The sequence below is a fragment of the Sus scrofa genome, chromosome 9, assembly GCF_054392235.1.
Source record: "Sus scrofa isolate SSC_HxYL_T2T_F1_AM1 chromosome 9, Sscrofa_HxYL_maternal_Yorkshire_Landrace_v2.0, whole genome shotgun sequence".
Taxonomy (NCBI): domain Eukaryota; kingdom Metazoa; phylum Chordata; class Mammalia; order Artiodactyla; family Suidae; genus Sus; species Sus scrofa.
Genome location: NC_139391.1, coordinates 17,554,628 through 17,573,825, shown reverse-complemented (window position 1 = coordinate 17,573,825; position 19,198 = coordinate 17,554,628). Strand labels below are relative to the sequence as shown.

Genomic DNA, 19,198 nt, shown 5'->3' with positions numbered 1-19,198 from the left:
TGCTAAGAAATTTTTTTTTTTTTGCTTTTTAGGGCCGCACCCATAGCATATGGCAGTTCCCAGGCTAGGGGTCAAATCATTGCTGTGGCCTACACCACAGCCACAACAATGCAGGATCCAAGCTGTGTCTGCAACCTACACCACAGCTCAGGGCAACGCCAGGCCACTAAGGCCAGGGATCCAACCCAAGTCTTCATGGATCCCAGTCAGATTTGTTTCTGCTGTACCACCACAGGAACTCCAAGAAAACTTTTTGTGTTTAATCCAGGTTTCCCAAACTTAATTTGACTGTGGAACTCCGCTCATGATGTTGTAGTAGGTGGTGACCTAAGGTGGCCACCAGTGAGTCCTTGTGTGCACATGCTGCTCCTCCTATCATAAGGCAGGCTGTCTCCTGTCCCCTTGAGTCTAAGCTGGCCTTGTGATTTTACTTCGTTCAATAGGATATGGCTAGAGAATGCTGTGCCCTAAAAGGCCTGTCAGATTCTTCTTTTTCTCTCTGGGAAACTGGCTACCCTGAAAGAAGTCCAACTATTCTACTGAAGAGAAAGGTCCAGTTGGGAAGGGACATTCCTAAAATCATGTAGCTACTTGGGCCAGAATCCCACTCTCTGGACTCTCACAACACGTTCCGCCACCAATCTGCCTCTTAGAGTGAAGGTTCCTGACCTCATGGATGGTTTAACACATTAGGATTTTAACTTATTAGAGACTCATAGAATCTTGAAACCATCTAGTTCGATCTAATTTGTCACAGCGGTTTTATTTACTTTTCTAACTCTTCCCATGATAACAGTTAGTGAAGAGCTTATATTCTGGCATCAATCACTCAGTTGAAGTCCAACTCCACTAACAGGCTTAGACAAGTTCACCCACCTGAGTCTCAATGTCCTCATCAATCAAAATTGAAACTGACGACAGCACTTAGGACTTGAACCTAGCCAGAACCCAGATTGGGACTTGAACCCATGGTTTATTTAGAATCACTCTCCTGGTGTCTGGACTTAACTGAAGTTCAGGTTCTTTGTGTCTCAGCACAGAAGGAATTCAGAGAGAGACAAAGTGATTGACAAGAAATAGGTTAATTAAAATAGGACTCCTGTGAGAGATACAAGCGAGCAGGCAAAGAAATTCTGCCTGGAACATTAGGTGGGCTACATTTTTATAATCCAAGGAAAGTGGGAAGGGGAAAAAGACCAACTTCTTCCTCCTTCTTCAAGTAGACGTCAGGCTTACATCAGTAGCTCCTCTGTACCTGTTAAGAGAATATTGACCCTATGAGGACAAACTAGGACTGTTATGGGTTTTATTCAAATCGGTAGAAGGGTGGCAACATATACTAAAATATATTGAATCATCTCAGGTGTCTGTATAATGAGGGTGTCCTGCTTTGAAATGTCATCTTTCCCTTAAATTCCTGTCCTTAGTCTTAAGGGTCATTATATCATTTTCCCTCTCACTTGATGACCTGAGGCATATCTCATGCTTTGATGTATGATTTTATAGTTAAGCAAGCCTGCTTCATTCTGATGGCTTTCTTGAGCAATTATTAAGAAATCGCTTACAGTGTTCGCCCAAAGTTCCTTAGGTTTCCCTCTCTATCTATGGTCCCCTACTGGGACTTCTACAACTACTTGTATAACCATCCTACTCCATACCTATCAAAATGAGGATGTAAAAATGCTTGCCCATTCATTATTCATTTTTTTATTTTGTTTTGCTCTATTATTTTATCACAAAATTTTTTTTTCATTTTTTTATTAACCAAAGTCAAACCACCAACTGGGACTTGTGATCATCACAAGGTAACTTGTGTTAGACTGTGAGCTAAAATAAATTTCGCTAAAAGACAAGATTAATGTCTTGGTTCACCTGTGTGTTCGCCTGAAGGAAAACGATTAATGCGAATGGTTAATGTTTTCTGAGTTGGGAGATACTAGTAAGGACTTGAGGTCTCCTATCATTATTTACAGTGACCCCTAAGGAGGCACTGCTCCGGAGAATAGCCCTTACAGCTCTGATGTTCTCAAATTCTATAGACATCCTCTTTCCCTCCAAAATCCTCTGCCAAAGGGGCTGAAGCTTCCAAGATACTTCTCTGGGCCCCCATCCCTCCAAAGGCTGAATAGGACTCTCTGTAGTGAGATGACCAGAGTGTGCTTCCACGGTGAAGGGCAGACTGCAGGTCCGTGGCTCTGTTTCCAGGTATAAAGATATGTGTCCGTCTGCCACTAGGATCAGCTCTTTCTTCCAGAGCTGATCTTAGAAGGATAGGTGAGTACCGTCCAAGGAAAGGACAGTATCTCAAGGGTATGGCATGACTAAAGTCTCTGGTTGCTAAGTGTCCAATCAGACAACAGTTTAAAAATTCCATTAACAACCACAGCCTTTTAGAATAACCTTTAAAAATGAAAGTTCATCCATCAGTATTTCAATGCCTACATTTTTTCATGAAGTAATAGGGTTTTTGTTCTTCCTTTTGGGACTTAAATGCCAGAGTGATGTACTCTGACATTTGTGGTTTGGTATTTGTTTTCAGGTCTTTTTCATTTCCTGTTTAAGAGATGTTTTCTGACTCAGCTTGATGAGTCTATTTTTTCCCTTTCAATTTCAAATTAAACTGAAAAAACCCAATAGCCTCCACATCCTTGGTTATTAAACTTTCCATATTGCTCTACAAACTCCATAAGTAGTTTCAACCCACTGTACCCAGATCTCCATGAAATAATCCTCATTTGTACAAGTCCTATCTGTTCTTCCTTCCTCCAAGTTGACTGTGAATGCTTTTCAACCACTTTTAACCAATTGCCTGGTATTCATATCACTGTAAAGCCCCCAACTTTGAATTAGCCTGGGTTTGTATTTCAGTTCCAGCGCTTATTGCATATGTGATAGGGTAAGCTACTTAATCTCTCTAAACCTCCAGGTTCCTCGCTATAAAACACAGATAATAATAGCACTTGACAAATAACAATTGCTACAGAGATTAAATAAGAAAACGATCATAAGTGAATTAGTCGGAGTCCCTGCAGGAACCAGACAGTACAGCCGTATTAAGATAATTCTGAGAGAGTTTACAAACCATGAGGGCAGAATAGTAATTGGTGTGCTAGAACCAGCTCAGAAGAGGTGATATTTAAATTTTCAGGAATATTTTACAAGACAATTGTTAAACACAGGCATTATTGAAAATTAGATGGTGTAAATTTAACGTTGAATAAATTGGAGTTCCCATTGTGGCTCAGTGGGTTAAGGATCCCATTGCCACAGGCTGCAGTGGAGGCTGCAGATGCAGCTCGAATCCACTGTTGCCATACCTGTGGCATAGGCCTGCAGGGCAGTTCTAATTCAGCCCCTAGCATGGGAACTTCCATATGTCACAGGTGCAGCTCTTAAAAAAAAAAAAAAAAAAAAAAAAAAAAAAAAAAAAAAAGTTTAATAAATTATATTGAAAACGAAGCTAATAAATACTTAAAGATCATCACTTCCTAATTATCTTCTTACATTGTACTGTCATAAACACTGTTGAAGACACTTAACATCTATTATATCTGTGTGGTAGGAATATTATATAATGGCAAGCCACAGTGGATCTTTTCTCAACTCTATACTGAGTGATAGCCCATTGGTACTTTGAAATCAGCAATGGTGGGAGTACTTACACCACAGAACTTAAGCAATGCTATAAATTAGGGCTTTCTCCCCCACTTCCAGCTCCCAGAAACCCAGCTATTAACATATTTACCAGCAGGAGCATGCATGGGGAAACCATAAGGCATCTTACGGAACCCCATGGCTATTATCACCTCTAGGTCCAAAATGACAGTGAGAGGGAGAAGGTTGTGAAGAGAGGACCTCGTTGACAGGTACCATGACCTTTTCGGTGGAAGAACACTGCAATGGAAGGGATAGAAGATAAAGAGAGCCAGGGCAATAAATGCCTAACCTCACTCTCCTCCTCTCTTCCAGGGCCTCCATCCCCCACCCCCTTCCAAGGTAAAACCAGCCAGATGTCAGAGGGCAAAGATGCCCTTACAAGTCAGTCTACTGGAGCAAAGAGTAGGGTGGGAAAGAGAGAGTAGGTAAACAGGAGAATAAATGAAGGGTATCCAGCCTGGTAAAATAATGCTGTACCTGGTACATAATAGGAGGCCAATTTGGGGGGGGTTATTGGAAGGCTGGGAGCCCCCTATGTGGGAATATGGGGGGCGTTCTTGCTCTCTAAACTCAAGCCTGTATTATTATTACGGTTAGTTCAACAAAAATTTATTAAATATTTTGCCAAATGCTCTTTAAGTACCCACCATCCAGTGGAGAGCCATGTAAATAAATAAATTGTTCATCAGTGTGCAGTGTCCTATTAACGGAGGGAGATAATCTGTTCTATTAGATGACAAACCTCTATAGAGCAGAAACTGTGATCAATAAATATTTCTTGAATGGTTGTGCTCTTATTTCCCCTCTGCCCTGTATGTTTATCATGGAATCTTTAAAAGGGAAGAAATGAGAAGGGGACTAATAATTTCTGAGTGTCCTTTGGTGTCAGCTCTTTTGTGTCATTTGCTTTACATATTATCTCTTCACTATTTAATATCTGATATTTATCACCTTAGTTCCTTAGTTAAAACTTCAATTTTATAGGAGGATGGGAGAAACATTTACACACTACTTTATATACTATATACACACTGTTTTATATACTGCTGTATATAAAATAGATAACTAGCAAAGACCGACTGTACAGCACAGGGAAATCTAATCAATAGTCTGTAATAACCTGTATGGGAAAAGAACCTGAAAAAGAATGGATGTATTTGTATGTAAAACTGATTCACTTTGCTGTGCACTTGAAATACAAAATTGTAAGTCAGTTATACTCCAATAAAATTTTTTAAAAACTTCAGTTTTAGCATATTTTGCATTCTTGAGGTTTTGACTAAGGAACCAAGTCAATGATAGATATCAAATACTAAATAGTGCTAGAAGAAATTTCAAAATTGGTGACCCAGAAATGGTTAGCATGTCTGGATCAAGAGCCAGGTTGTCGAACAACAGACAAGATTTTGAATATTGATTTTGTGAAGAGGATTTGGGGGATTATTGGAAGGCTGGGAGCCCCCTATGTGGGAATATGGGGGGCGTTCTTGCTCTCTAAACTCAAGCCTAATAAAGAGGGTCTAAGGATTTCCCGCTGTGGCACAATGGGATCTGCGGTGTCTTGGGAACGCTGGCATGCAGGTTTGATCCCCTGTCAGGCATAGTGGGTTAAGGATCCAGCGTTGCTGCAGCTGCAGCTTAGGTCTCAACTATGGCTTGCATCTGATCCCTGGCCCTGGGACTCCATATGTTGCAGGGCGGCCAAAAAAAAAAAAAAGAGGGTCTAAGTGTGATTACTCACAGATACATTCTCTGGAGTTTAGGGACACAGGGATATGGTGTTTTAAGTCCCACCCAGGGACTCGAGGCGCCAAGAGGAATGGGCTGGTAAGGACTATTGACTGGAGAGCTAGAAAAGCTGCAGCTTTTGAGATCAGATTAGATTCCCTGAGATTTTTGATGAGTAGAGAGTTCCTGTGGGTCAGATGTCAAACGTACAGAAGATGCCATTCTGGAGTCATTTTCAATTCTGTCAAATAGAACATACTAGTGGGTACGATAGGTCTCATCAGCAAGTCTGTTGGAGTGCACCTCTGGAACATCAGAGACTGGGGGTGCAAGGCCTATGAGACAAGGTTGTGGGGAAAAAGAGTCCATTGGAGAGCCTCCATGGGTACCCACAGAAATGGCCCACAAGAGAATCAGTAATTGCATACTTGCAAATCAGAGATGTCAAATAACTCTGCATTTATCATGTTCCCCTTTCCCTTTAGCCCCTCTCCTCCTGAACCCTAGCCAAGAGGGGACTGAATACAAAAAAGGGGAAATGGTGACTAGATAAAGAAAGCAAGCCAAGCAGCTGCCTCAGCCCCAGACTGATCTAAGGGTAATGAGAAAGATTTAAGTTCAGAGAGTTAACTGAAAGATTTAACTTCAAGTTCAGTTTGACTGCATGAAGTTTTTTTTGCAACTTTATAATCCCTAAGAGTTTTCTTTAAGTCTCATTTTGGATTGCTTCTATTGCTGTCTTTTCACGTTTACTTATCTTTCACTCTGCAGTGCCTAGTTTTCTATTCTGTCAGTGTATTTTTCAGCTTATGAATTGTATTTTTCACTAGAAGCTCAATTTGGGTACTTATTATACCTTCATGTCTTTGCTTAACTTCTCAAATATAGAGAATTTAATTGAAATAACTTTTAATGTCATTGTCTACTAATTCCATCATTTGAGTCACTTATGGGTCTGTTTTTATTGACTGATTTTTCTATGTCTTTCTACCGCAGTGCATGTATGGTAATTTTTGTGGAGTAATTTATGTAATAAGCAGGTTATATTTAAAGGTACAATTTGATAAATTTTCACATATGTATATGTCAGGAAACCATCAATATATGTTTAAGATATGAACATATCTACTACCTACAGAAATTTCCTTATGCCCTCTCACCTCCGCCTTTTCATCCCTACCCTGTCACTGAAAACCACTACTTTAATTCTGTCAATATAAATTAATTTTCATTTTCTAGAATTTATATAAATGAGATCTTATGGGATTATTCTTTTTTGTCTAGCTTCTTTCATGAAGCATAATTATTTTGAGATTCATGTTCACCACTGAGTGTATCACTTATTCTTTTTATTAATGAAAACAGTCTATTCTATGGATGTGCCCTAATTTGTTTAATCCATTCACTTATTGAAAGACATTTGGGTTGTTTTCACTTTTCAGCTACTATGGCTGTGAATAGTCATAAGTCTTTGAATGAGCATATGCTTTCATTTCCCTTCAGTAAATAACTAGTCATGGAATAGTAGCATCACCTGATAAGTGTGCTTTTTTTTTTTTTTTTTTTGAAATTTTCTTTTTTTTTTTTTGTCTTTTTTGTTGTTGTTGTTGTTGTTGTTGTTGTTGTTGTTGCTATTTCTTGGGCCGCTCCCGCGGCATATGGAGGTTCCCAGGCTAGGGGTCCAATCGGAGCTGTAGCCACTGGCCTACGCCAGAGCCACAGCAACGCGGGATCCCAGCCGCGTCTGCAACCTACACCACAGCTCACGGCAACGCCGGATCGTTAACCCACTGAGCAAGGGCAGGGACCGAACCCGCAACCTCATGGTTCCTAGTCAGATTCGTTAACCACTGCGCCACGACGGGAACTCCTGATAAGTGTGCTTTGTAAGAAACTGTCAAATTCATTCTAAAGTGACTGCACCATTTTATACGACCACCAGCAATGTATGAAAATTATACTTGTTGGGAGTTCCCGTCGTGGCGCAGTGGTTAACGAATCCGACTAGGAACCATGAGGTTGCGGGTTCGGTCCCTGCCCTTGCTCAGTGGGTTAACGATCCGGCGTTGCCGTGAGCTGTGGTGTAGGTTACAGACGCGGCTCGGATCCTGCGTTGCTGTGGCTCTGGCGTAGGCCGGTGGCTACAGCTCCGATTGGACCCCTCGCCTGGGAACCTCCATATGCCGCGGGAGCGGCCCAAGAAATAGCAACAACAACAACAACAAAAGACAAAAGACGAAAAAGAAAAAAAAAAAAAATTATACTTGTTCCACAGCTTCACCAGCTCAAAGCCATCGGAGTAGGTCTCAATTGTCCCTAATAGCCAGTGAAATCCAACTTCTTTTCATACACACATTTTCCATATGTATTTTTGGTGAAGTTTCTATGCATATCTTTGTCCATTTCTTTAAATTGGATTGTTTGTTTTCTTAACACTGTGTTTGAAGAGTTATTTCTATGTTGTGAATACAAATACATCGTTAGGTAAGTGATTTACAAATGTTTTCTCCCTGTCTTTTGCATAACAATCTTCTGAAGACTAGAAATTCTTATTTAGGTGAAACATAATTTATTATTTTTTCTTTCATAGCTGGTGCATTTGGTATTATATTTCTGAAAAGCTCTGCTTAATGCAAGGTCATGAAGATTTTCTCCTGTGTCTTCTGGAGGTTTTATGGTTTTAGGTTTTACTTTTAGAACTATGATTCTCTTTGTATTATTTTGCATATGGCATGAGGAGTGGATCAAGTTTCATTTATTTTTATTTTTGAATATGGATATTCACCTATCACACACCATTTGTTTAAAAGTTTAGCTTTTCTCCATTTAATTATCTTTACACTTTTGTTGAAAATCTTCTGATTGTATATGTGTAAGGTCTGTTTCTGGAATCTCTGTTGATCTGTTTGTTTCTCTTCATGCCATTACCATACTGTCTTGATTATCATTGCTTTATATTGAATTTTGAGTTTTTGTTCTCTTAATTGCAAGTTCGTCTCCAGTGTCCTGCATTTGTACCCACCTCTTCTCATGATTTCTGATTTTGGTGGCATAATTGTGCATGGATGATTTCATATCTTTACTGTATATATACCTTTACTGGTAAGCCTTGTCATTTGTGGCATTTTTGTTTCCTGTTGCTGTCTTTTCTTTTCTGCCTAGAGAAGTTTCTTTAGTATTTGTTGTAAAGCTGGTTTAATGTTGTTGAATTCTCTTAGCTTTTGCTTATCTGTGAAGGTTTTGAGTTCTCCTTCAAATCTGAATGAGAGCCTTGCTGGCTAAAGTAATCTTGGCTGAAGTTTTTTTCCTTTCATCACATTAAGTACATCATGCCACTCCCTTCTGGCCTGCAGAGTTTCTGCTGAAAAATCTGCTGATAATCTTATCGGGGTTCCCTTGTATGTTATTTGTTTCTTTTCCCTAGCTGCTTTCAAGATTTTCTCTTTGTCTTTAATTTTGGTCAGTTTGATTAATATGTGTCTCAGTGTATTCCTCCTTGGGTTTATTTTATATGGTACTCGTTGTGCTTCCTGGATTTGAGTGATTCCTTTCTCATGTTGGGGAAGTTTTCTGCTATTATCTCTTGGAATATTTTTTCTGTCTCCTTCTCTCTCTCTTCTCCTTCTGGCACCCCTATAATATGGGTTTGGGTGTGTTTAATGTTGTCCCAGAATTCTCTGAGACTCTCTTCATTTGTTTTCAATCTTTTTTCTCTTTTCTGTTCTGCATTCATACTTTCTACTAATCTGTCCTTCACCTCGCTTATGTGTTCTTCTGCCTCCTGTATTCTGCTCTTAGCTGCTTCTAGTGAATTTATTTCAGTTATTGTATTTTGCATCTCTTCTTGTTTAAGTTTTATATCTTGCATCTCTTTGGTCAGTGTTTCCTGTAAGTTATCCATCTTTGCCTCCAGTTTATTTCCAATGTCTTGCATTATCTTCAGCATCAACAATCTAAAGTCTTTTTCCTGGAGGCGAAGAATCTCCTTATCGCTTAGCCAATTTTCTGGGTTTTTTTTTCTTTCTCCCTCATCTGAGTTATAGTTCTCTGTCTTCATTTTTATAGATTTTTGGTGTCGTGACTTTTTTGTAGCCTCTCTTACTTCTGGTGTCTGCCCCCCTTGTGGCTGAAGTCAGTATGGGGGCTTGCTGTAGGCTTCCTGATGGGAGGGACTGATGCCTGCCCACTGGTAGGTGGAGCTGATTCTAATCCCTCTGGTGGGTGGGGCTTTGTCTCTGGATGATATTAGTGTGCCTGAGGGGTCTTTAGGAAGCTTGTTTACTGAAGGGCATGGGGGGGGATGGGGGGGTGGAGGGGGGCTGTGATCCCACCTGGATTGTTTTTTGCCTTGGGGCTTCTCAAGGATGACTGACAAGTGGGGTCAGATTTTCCCAAAATGGCCACCTCCAGAGAAAGGCACAGCTGCTGAATATTCCCAAGAGCTCTGCTTCCAATAACCTTCCCTCACAACTAACCACAATCACCCCTGTTCTCCCAGGAGATCCTCCAAGAACTACAGTCAGGTCTGACCCAGATTCCTGTGGAGACTTTGATTTGTCCTGGGACCCAGTGCATGTGAAACTCTGTGTGTGCCTTTTAAGAATGGAGTCTCTGTTTCCCCCAGTCCCATGGAGCTCCTGCACACAAGCCCCTCTGGTCTTCAATGCCAGATGCTCCAGGGGCTCTTTCTCCCAATGCCAGATCCCCACACATGGGAGTTTGATGTGGGGCTCAGAACTCTCACTCCTATAGGTGAGTCTCTGTGAACCAGTTAGTTTCCAGTCTGTGGGGTTTCCCACTCAGAGGTATGGGGTTGTTTATATCACGCAATCGCCCCTCTTACCTCTTGATGTGGCCTCCTCTTTGTCTTCTGGAGTAGGATATCTTTTTTAAGGTTTCCAGTCCATTTGGGTGAAGAATGCTCAGGCTTTAGTTGTGAATTTTGTTGTTTTTAGGAGAGAAGTTGAGCTCCAGTCCTTCTATTCCACCATCTTAATCTCATCCTCTATATTGAATCTTGAAATCAAGTAGTGAAAGTCCTATTCAGGATATTTTTTATATCGCACATGTAGTTTTCATTTCTAAAAAAATTTTTTTTGTCTTTTTATCTCTTTATGGCTGCACCCATGGCATATGGAGGTTCCCAGGCTAGGGATCTAATTGGAGCTATAGCTTTTCGGCCTACACCACAGCCACAGCAACTCAGGATCCAAGCCTCATCTGCGACCTACACCACAGCTCACAACAATGCCAGATCCTTAACCCACTGAACAAGGCCAGGAATCGAACCTACAATGTCATGGTTCCTAGTCAGATTCGTTTCTTCTGTGCCACAAAGGGAACTCCCATTTCTAAAAGTTTGAGTTTTTTATATCTGCATATTGCTACTTACTGTGTTCAATCTTCCTTCTTGAATATATGGAATATAGACAGTAACTTTTAAAATTCCTATTCTAATTCTATCATCTATGTGGTTTCTAGATTTGTTTCTACTGATTAATTTTGTTATCTTTATTGGGGGTGTTGTTTTTTCTTCTTTGTTTTCCTGGCATTGTTCAATTGACTCTCAGCAATTGTAAATTTTACTTTGTTTGATGCTGTCATCGAAACTCAGGCTCTGTCCACCAGTGCCAAATGGAAAAGTGGTAACAGTTTTGGGTGAAGTAGAAAGGAGTAGCTTTTATTGTTTTGCCAGGTAAAAGAAAGCCACAGCAGGTTAATGCCCTCAAGACTGTGGCCTTCCTTGAGAGAGAATAGGAGAGAATTTGGGATTGGAAAATAGGGTTGCAGACAAGGATCAGGGTAGATGCAAGCTTGCATTCTTCAAATCTGGGGTCAGGGGTTCTAGGGAAGGATTCTGGTGGTTCTTGAATCTATCACACTGTGACTTTCTTTCTGGAATGAAGAATGCTTCATCAAGAAGTTAGTATCTTCCATTTGTTGGGGTCTTAGTGCTGCAGAAGAGCTTAAAGATACTGTTATGTGTATCCCTTGAGGGGGAGCCAGGACCCTACCCTAAGGCTGCACTATTGTTTCTTGACTGCTCCTCTCTGGTCTCTGCATCCTCTCTCTTCTCTGATTAGCAACTATTTGAACCTACCCTTTGGAACTCAGAGAAAGTCAAGGAGGCTGAATGAAGCATGTTTCCTACAGACTACAAATGGGGGACAGAGAAAGGCTTTTGTGTCCAGGAGTCCCACAGGGCCCTGCTCTATTTCAGTGCTAAGTGTCTTGTATACCTATAGATACACTTAAGCTTTGTTCAGGGCACAGTTGAATTACTTGGAGACAATTTGATCCTTCCAAGACTTGCTTTTAAGCATTGTTAGGTGGAATCAGAGCAGCCTGTAGTCTAGGGCTGATTTTTCTCTACTACTGAGGCAATTACCTGAGTACTCTTCTCAGTGTCCCATCTATCCATTCTGGCTCATGAGACCATAAACTACTTTAAGCTTAGTGTGGTTACCATGGATTTTCCCCTCTACTCTTTCAGGCGGTTGGTATTTCAACCTCCCTTGTTTCTTTAGGTTCCTTACATGCATGTGCTGATCATTACTCAGCTAAAGATGCAAGGGGGACCCTGTGCAGACCTCAGGAGCTCTTTTGCTGGACAGGTCCATCCTCTCTGATAGTCTGACCTTCAAACTTGAGCTACATTGGCCTCTCTGGATTCCCCACTCAATTCCTTCTACTCAAGAAGACTCTGGTTCTGCCTGGATGCTCTCTCCCTGCATTCCTGCCTGGAAACCCTCTGGGAAGAAGGCTGGGACAATCATAAGGCTCATCCTATTTGTTCTGTCTTTCTCATAGATCAGTGTTCTACTTTGTCTAATGTCCATCATCTGAAAACCATTGTTTCATACATTTTACTAAGTCCCTGCTAATCCACCATTCCGGTAAAACAGCCTTTGCTACCTGTCCACCTAGCCTTAACACAAACTGTGATTCTTCTTTATCGTATTTGGCAATAAGCCTCTCATTTCACAAGAATTGAGATGAATGCTTTTAGAATAGCTATAGGACAGACATTGTGAAAGCAGTGGATATGATAAACAAGTTCTTCCTTGAATTAGGGGAGTCTTTAACTCTCTGCAAGTATATATGTGCAATAGTAGTTTTATAATTTATCTTGGTTTTCTATAGTTTCCAGACTTTTTAGTGGAATATTGTATTCTTTAAAAAACTCTGGTTTATTGTCTGATTTTTAATAACCCTTGAAAACTCAAGTCAGCTAATGGTTGCATATAAAAATGGAAATCTATGTAGTTTGACGTCACTCTTCCATTGGGAGTGGCATGTGTGACCAGTTCGGGACCCTCTGGAGAGCCTTTCTGACCACGCTCTGGGGCACTGGCTCTCAAGCATGTTGACATAATTCGCAGGCATGAGGTAGAGCAGAAGTAATTTGATATCATGATTGTAATTGTCAAAGAACCAAATTTTGTGAAACATTTACTTCTTATAAATTAGAGCAGATTCTAAGATATGACTCTAAAGTACTATCACTTTCTCTTGCTCATCTTCATGACTTTACACTTTTTATGAATAGAGGAAAGGAGTTGCCTCAGATCGTGGAAATTTCCTACATTCCAAAGTATACTTTGGGGAGCATATTTCCTGTGTGTAAGCCATCTCCACCAAGTCAGAGCCAGGGAAAGGAGAGGAAATACCACCCTAGGAGATGGGATACCACAGCATTTCTTAAACCATGATGGGAAGAGTGAAGACCTACCTTCATGAACTCCCAGCCCTAACATTTCCTACTTGTACAGTCTAGCTTGGCAAGCTAATTCCCCTGTCAGAGCTAAAGTCACCTTTTTGCATGCTGTGTTTTCATTGGGAAAATGAAAATAATATTTATTTTGAATGTTATTGCCTTGAGAGTTATTGAGGATGAGGAGTAATGTATGCAAAATGTCAACATATACAAGATATTAAATAAATTTTGGCTAACTGGATGGAGAAGCAAATTAACCCAGGCTCAGGACAAGTCACAATAATTGCCATACTTTTTTTTGAAATTATGTTTCTTTTTAGCTTCCCAAATTCCTTCTTCATACCTCACCTCTTTTGATAGGAAGCTATTGGACAGAAGGAACAAGTTGCCCAATTATGAATAAAGTGAGCTGGCTACTTAGAAAAATTACTGTAATTGAGAAATGACTTTAAAAGAGGACAGGTTGGAGCTCCCATTGTGGCTCAGTGGTAATGAACCAACTAGTATCCATGAGGATGCAGATTTGACCCTTGACCCTACTCAATGCGTTATGGATCTGGCATTACTGTAAGCTCTGGTGTAGGTTGCAGACGAGGCTCAGATCTGGCATTGCTGTGGCTATGGCCAGCAGCTATAGTTCCAATTCAACCCCTAGCTTGGAAACTTCCATGTGCTGTAGGGTGGCCCTAAAAAAAAAAACAAAGGACAGCTTTTCTCCTTCATGTATTTTATAGTTGATTTTTTTCAAAAAATAATTTACTCTCTAACACCTAGTATTCCAAAATCAATCTAATCTATAGATAAATTTTAATCCAACCCCTTACAAATGGCACACACACATACAAAGTTCATAAGCCTTCATAAACTTCATGAGCCTTCAGAATTAAGCCCTGATTTTGTAGCATTTGCTGTATTTTATTTAACCTGACCATTTCGGTCTGTATTGCCAAAGCAAACACCCCATAAAGGTTAGAATTATTTTTTATTCATCCTCCCTGAGGCATCCAGCTTACTTATTAAACTTATGTGTGCCCCTCCTGGTGCACAGGGAGTGCTGGGATCTGGGATAGAATCTCATAGTGTGAATGCAATCATTGGAGTCAGACCAAACTGGATTCTCCCCAAGCCAGCATCTGAAAGCTTTGTGGCCTTGAAAATTCTGCATGTTTGTACATGTTCCCTTGTCTGCCTCATGGGAATAATCATCATCTCTGCTTAAGAAGGTTGTTGTAAGAATAAGTTTTTTATTTTTGTTTCGTTTTGTTTTTATGGCCACACCTACAGCATATGGAAGTTGCCAGCCAGGCTGCATCTGCGACCTGCACCACAGCTGCAGCAACTCCAGATCCTTTAACCCACTGCACCAGGCTGAGGATCAAACCCACACCTCCAGAGCCACTGGAGCCGCAGTGGTGGGATTCTTAACTCACTGCGCCATGGCGGGAACTCCAAGTAAGGTTTGTTAAGGTAGGAAAACCAGCTTTTAAACCGTGTTATCTAAAACCTTTCATAAGATTGTTATATGATATTCACAGTTACATTATGATACTAGTAGAAAATTAGGGGGAGAAAAACAGTTTGAAAATGGAAGAAATGATTACATTAAAACCTATAGCCTATCGGTGTCACTGAAGGATCCCTTCCGAACACAGATGTGCATTCACATGCACAGAAACACACGCACACGCAAGACATCCCTCCCGTTCTTTTCTCTTCCGAACACCCACCCTGGTATGTACTCATTTGCCCTTTGACTCATTTAACGACCAGGATCCCCAGTCCCTCAGGACCCATTTTGTTGCCAGCACTAAAGAGTGAGCCTGGCTGAATAAAATAAAAATATAGTTACAGCAGAGGCCTCTAAGACAGTTTGACTAGCTCCGGTTATTTAGAAATCAGATCAGTTATTAGTCACGAGGACTTGCCTCTGCCCCCAAATTCTGATTTTACAGCAACAATTTCTCTTCTTGAAACCATCAAATCATATACTGTGTGGACACGGAAAACCGCTGTCTTTGATGTTTCATTTGGCTTGTTCTTGAGTGTTTCTGAAAAATAGTATGTCAAGTTAGTTCAGAGAAATAGAAATTCATTTTCTGATATATAACCAGAAGTGTTTCCACCTCATCATGCCCCATTTCCTTTTCTCCGTATCTTGCTCTGCCTTCCCCAGACCGCATTAGTGTAACAGCACTGTCAGCTTTGGATGTACTTATCAGAGTCATAAATTCAGATTCTGATTGTTGCCGTGAGGAAAGGGGTCTCACGAATAAGAAAGGTTATGAAATTGGGTCACACAGAGTTCCCACTGTGGTGCAGTGGAAACAAATCCAAGTAGTAACCATGAGGTTGCGGGCTTCCATCCCTGGCCTCACTCAGTTGTTAAGGATCCGGCGTTGCCATGAGCTGTGGTGTAGGTTGCAGACATGCCTCAGATCCTGCATTGCTGAAGCTGTGGCTGTGGCTGGCAGCTCTAGCTCTGATTCAACCCCTAGCCTGGGAAGCTCTATATGCCACAGGTGTGGCCCTAAAAAGCAAAAAAAAAAAAAAAAGAAAGAACGAGAAAAGAAAGTGGGTCACAGGTCAAGCCATCATGAAGTCCATGGTCTTATCTCCTAGCACTTCTCTAGCCAGCAAATACATCCATTCCTACAGTCCAACTAGTGGAAGACAATAAGTATTGAGTACCCCGGTTGCGATAATTTTATTATCTTTCTTCTCAGCCTCCCCAAACAATATCAAAGTAAACAGTTCCAAACCTCACCTGCTTTTGAACACTATTTATCTGACTGGGCATGGGCTTCCCTGCCCCTCTTTTTTCCTAGCACAGTATTTACAAAATGTGTTGATACACACCTAATGAAACATTGTGAAGAAACAGTCTGTGAAACTAAAAGTAATTTTGAAATAACTGAAGTCTCTTACTTGTATATCTCAAATACTATAAGGGAACACAAAGTTGGAACCTTAGTCTTTAAAAATCCACCATCATTGGAGTTCCCGTCGTGGCGCAGTGGCGAACGAATCCGACCAGGAACCATGAGGTTGCAGGTTCGATCCCTGGCCTTGCTCAGTAGGTTAAGGATCCGGCGTTGCCGTGAGCTGTGGTGTAGGTTGCAGACGCGGCTCGGATCCCACATTGCTGTGGCTCTGGCGTAGGCTGGTGGCTACGGCTCTGATTCAACCCCTTGCCTGGGAACCTCCATATCCTGCAGGAGCGGCCCAAGAAATGGCAAAAAAAAAAAAAAAGACCAAAAAACCCAAAAAAATCCACCATCATTCACTCTTATTCACCGCCCTCATTCCAAGGCTGGTCCTATTTATTTCCTTTAACCCTTCACTCCACTTCTAGTCAGCCTCCTTGCCACATACCTCTTATAATCCCCTCTTCCTCATTTCTCCGGATTCCCCAGTAGAAAGGCCAAGAGTTGGTATGGCAAGTAGGATCCTGCTCACAAGTGGAGAAGACAACAAGTGGGAGCTTATGTACCAAAATAGATGTATCTCATCACAGCAAGTAGTGTGGTGTTATCCAGTTTAGCCAAAGGGTGAGGGCAGCAGCCATCTTGAATAGCAGTTCTTAGCTCAGCAGAAACCATGAAATAAGAATGCTCATCATCCCTTAAAGTTGTCTAATTGAGAGACTAGGGTCTCACATGGCCCATCAGAAAAGACCCAGTCTCCACTTCCTTCTGGGGTGGGTTCAGGAGGGAGGACAGAGGGCTGGGTAGGGGTGGACAGGAGGCAGGAAGGCTGAAGTAGGCTGAGGCCACCCAACAAAGCCACAGTGGATAATTATTTTGGTGGTAACTTAGCCTAACTCTTATGTTAATCCTTGTAAATCTCCTTTTCTTTCTTTTCTCTCTGCAAAGAAGTTGGAATTTTATTTTAATCCTGAAAATCATAATGGAAGAGGACTGCTAGGTCTAGTCAGGGATGGGAGAGTGAATTTTTAAATAGTGATCCTCCAAACGGCTGACTCAAAATGGCATTTACAGTTGCTTAAAGTGGTGTTTTGAGGATGTAGAATGACATGGGGAAACAAAATAAGCAGGATGCAAATTGCCTAGAATGTTACAGATAATCCTGCTTATTTAGAGAGAAAGAGCATGCATCTGGGAAAAAAATTAGCCATGTTTATCTCTGAAGCTTGATGATTTTTTTTGTTTGTCTCTGTACTTCCTAACATATTATTATTTTAAGTAAAAGTTTTTAAAATTAAGAAAAATCAGTGAAACCTAACCCAGATAGTGAGTAGCCCTCAGTAGCCCCCCAGGGGCTTTAGGGCATCACCATTCACGCTCACCTGTGCCCTGAGCTGCTCCTCTAGTTCCCAAAGTGTCACCATGGGGTCCTCACCAGCTCAGCCCATCAGACTAATCCTCCTTTCTCTCCAGCACCTGTCCCCGCAGTAACTCTGACTACACCAGCTCTTCCAGGGGAGATGCAGCCAAGGGGGTGGTTGACATGAGCAGCAGCCACGTGGAGGGCAAGGGAAGGGAAGCGAGAAAAAGCAAGTGACTGAACTCATTTTAGGTAGCAAATGACAGCAAGATGTTCTAGGTCACATCTGCCTCTGGGAGAAGGTAGAACAGAGCATCTGGAGACGCCTCCCCAGACAGAAGCTCAAGGGCATCTCTGTGCAAAGCTAAGTCTGGCTGCTCTATCTCCATGGGAACAAACATAGACCTTATCTTAAAGCCTCTTTCAGTGAAGGGCAGTTTGTGGGCTGTGTGATGATCTTCAGTATGTCTGTGAAAGTTTTCAGAAAACAAAGCTTGTGGCCAGGAGAACTTGGTAACTCTGATCTTGCAAGTTTCCGGCCTGATTTTTGTCAGCTCACCAGGTAGCGCCATCTCTCTGGTAGGAACTCATACAGATAAGCTCATAAGAGACTGATAAGTAATGAGAAGATCAATTGATTGATTGAAAAGTAAAGTGACATACATAGAGATATGATCATATGACCTAGCAGTTCCATTCCCAGGTGGATTACCTAAGTGACCTGAAAACATATGTCCACACTAAAACGTGTAGATGAAAGCTCATAGCAGCATTATTCCTAACAGTCAAAAAGTGAAAACAACTCAAATGTCCATCAACTGATGAATGGATAAATAAATGTGAGCTATCCATACAGTGGAATATTATTAGGCAATAAAAAAGAATGAAGTACTTACATGAACCTTGAAGATTTATGCCAAGTGAAAGAAGCCACACAGAAGGCCACATGCTGTATGACTGTGTTTATGTGAAATGTCTGGAATAGACAATTTCATAGAGATAGAAAGATATGTGGTTGTCAGGGGCTGGGACAAGGGAGGAATTGGTAGTGACTTGTCAGCAGGTAAATGTTGCTTTGTGAGTTGATGGAAATGTACTGGACTTAGTGGTAATGGCTGCACCACCTTGTGAATAAAAACTCCTCAATTTTACATTTTTAAATGGTGATTTCCTTTTTCTTTTTAGGGCTGCACCTGCAGCATATGGAAGTTCCCAGGCTAGGGGTTGAATTGGAGCTATAGCTGCCATTCTATGCCCCAGCCACAGCAACACCAGTTCCAAGTCACATCTGCAACCTATACTGCAGGTTGCGGCAACACTGGATCGTTAACCCACTGAGTGAGGCCAGGGATCAAACCTGCATCCTCGTGGATACTAGTTGGGTTCTTAACCCACTGAGCGACAATGGGAACTCCTAGAATGGTGATTTTTTTTTAATGCTCTGTGCACTTATCTCATTTTTTTTAAATTTAAATGATGGCTGCTTAGAGGTCAAAATCATCTGACCAGTTCGTCCTCCAGGCCCACAGATGTGAACTGAATCATAACCAGAAGACTTGACAAGCATGGATTTTGAGCAAGGGGGCCCTTGTATGGTTTAAGTGATCTGTGGTAACAGAGCTAATGCCCATCATGTGGTTGAGAACTACTTGGTGAGCATATAGGTGCCCATGGCTCCCCTACCAGCCACCTGGTACCAGCTTGAGCAGAAGGATCAGTTCTAGACCTTCCCTGCTTCTATTTGGTGAGACTTCTAATGTATTAGTGCCTGGGCTGGGATTGTTCAGGCCTTGAGCAGGAAGAAACTAGCAC

At 41.4% G+C, this 19,198-nt stretch overlaps 1 protein-coding gene across 1 annotated transcript in view; it reads left to right on the top strand.

Annotated features, from left to right (window-relative positions):
• LOC146399759 (uncharacterized) overlaps window positions 1-19,198 on the top strand; it is a 113,590-nt gene that overhangs the window by 17,504 nt on the left and 76,888 nt on the right. The window lies entirely within an intron of this gene.